This window comes from Hordeum vulgare, chromosome 2H, assembly GCF_904849725.1.
Source record: "Hordeum vulgare subsp. vulgare chromosome 2H, MorexV3_pseudomolecules_assembly, whole genome shotgun sequence".
NCBI lineage: Eukaryota > Viridiplantae > Streptophyta > Magnoliopsida > Poales > Poaceae > Hordeum > Hordeum vulgare.
Window position 1 is genome coordinate 504,778,859 of NC_058519.1, and position 2,586 is coordinate 504,781,444.

Sequence of the window (2,586 nt, forward strand, 5' to 3'; positions counted from 1 at the left end):
TATCGTTTTGGGGCTATGCATTAGAGACAACTGCATTCACTTTAAATAGGGCACCACCAAAATCCGTTGAGACGACACCATATGAGCTATGGTATGGCAAGAAGCCAATGTTGTTGTTTCTTAAAGTTTGGGGATGCGATGCTTATGTCAAAAAGGTTTAGCCTGAAAAGCTGGAACCCAAAGCGAAAAAGTGCGTCTTCATAGGTTACCCAAAAGAGATAGTTGGGTATACCTTCTATCTTAGATCTGAGGGCAAAGTGTTTGTCGCTAAAAACGGAGCTTTTCTTGAGCAAGAGTTTCTCTCAAAAGAATTGAGTGGGAGTAAGATAGAACTTGATGATGTTACAAAACCTCTGCTTCAACAAGATGGTGGCTCATGGCAGAAAGAAATTTATGTCGAGGCAACACCAGTTGAAGAGGAAGCTAATGATGATGATCATGAAGCTTCAGATCAAGTTACTGTCGGATCTTGCAGGTCGACAAGAGCGCGTGCTGCTCCCGAGTTGTACGGGAATCCTGTCTTGTATATCATGTTGTTAGACAACAATGAGCCTGCGAGTTATGGAGAAGCAATGGTGGGACCAGATTCCTACAGATGGTTAGAAGCCATGAAATCCGAGATAGGATCTATGTATGAAAATAAAGTGTGGACTTTGGAAGTATTACCTGAAGGTCGCAAGGCTATTCAGAACAAATGGATCTTTAAGAAGAAGACGGGCGCGGACGGTAATGTGACCGTTTATAAAGCTCGACTTGTGGCAAAGGGTTTTTCACAAGTTCAAGGAGTTGACTACGATGAGACATTCTCACTCGTAGCGATGCTTAAGTCCGTCTGAATCATGTTAGCAATAGCTGCATTTTTCGATTATGAAATCTGGCAGATGAATGTCAAAACGGCGTTCCTTAACGGATTTCTTAAGGAAGAGCAGTATATGATACAACCCGAAGGTTTTGTAGATCCAGAGAATGCTGACAAGGTGTGCAAGCTCCAGCGATCCATTTATGGACTGGTGCAAGCATCTCGGAGTTGGAATCAACGCTTTGATGAGGTGATCAAGGCGTTTGGGTTTATACAAGTTTTTGGAGAAGCTTGTATTTACAAGAAAGTGAGTGGGAGCTCTATAGAGTTTCTAATATTATATGTGGATGACATATTGCTGATTAGAAACAATATGGAGTTTTTGGAAAGCGTAAAGTATTACTTGAATAAAAGTTTTTCAATGAAAGACCTAGGAGAAGTTGCTTGCATATTGGGCATAAAGATCTATAGAGATAGGTCGAGGCGCCTAATAGCTCTTTCACAAAGCACATACCTTGATAAAGTTTTGAAGAAGTTCAAAATGGAACAATCCAAGAAGGGCTTCTTGCCTGTGTTATAAGGTATAAAGTTGAGTAAGACTCAATGTCCAGTAACTGCAGAAGATAGAGAAAAGATGAGTGTCGTCCCCTACGCTTCAGCCATAGGGTCTATCATGTATGCAATATTGTGCACAAGACTGGATGTCAGCCTGGCCATAAGTATGGCAGGCAGGTTTTAAAGTGATCCAGGAGTGAAACACTGGGCGGCGGTCAAGAATATTCTAAAGTACCTGAAAAGTACTAAGGAAATGTTTCTCGTTTATGGGGGTGACGAAGAGCTCGTCATAAAGGGTTACGTCGATGCAAGCTTTGACACTGATCCGGATGACTCTAAGTCGCAAACCGGATACGTATTTGTTCTTAACGGGGGTGCGATAAGCTGGTGCAGTTCCAAGCAAAGCGGCGTAGCTGATTCTACATGCGAAGCGGAGTACATAGTTGCCTCAGAGGCAACCAAGGAGGGAGTCTGGATGAAGCAGTTCATGTCAGATCTTGGAGGAGTGCCAAGTGCACTGGATCCAATCAATATGTTATGTGACAACACTGGTGCCATTGCTCTAGCCAAGGAACCAAGGTTTCACAAGAGGACCACACACATAAAGCGATGCTTCAACGCCATCCGCGATTAAATCAAGGAGGAATATATAAATATTTGCAAAGTGCACACATATCTGAATGTTGCAGATCCGCTGACTAAACCTCTACCACGAGCGAAGCATGAAGAACACTAGAACTGTATGGGTGTTAGATTCATTACATTGTAAATCACATGAAGATGTGAGACTAGATTATTGACTCTAGTGCAAGTGGGGAACTGTTGGAAATATGCCCTAGAGGCAATAATAAAATAGTTTTAATTATATTTCCTGTTTCAAGATAATCCTTTATTATCCATGCTATAACTGTATTGAATGGAAACATAAATGCATGTGTGGATATATAGACAAAACCGTGTCTCTAGTGAGTCTCTAGTTGACTAGCATGTTGATCAAGGATGGTTAAGGTTTCCTAGCCATAGACAAGTGTTGTCACTTGATGGCGGGATCACATCATTAGGAGAATGATGTGATGGACAAGACCCAAACTATAAGCGTAGCATATGACCGTGTCATTTTGTTGCTATTGTTTTCTGCATGTCAAGTATTAATTCCTATGACCATGAGATCATGTAACTCACTGACACCGAAATAATGCCTTGTGTGCATAAAACGTCGCAACGTTACTGGG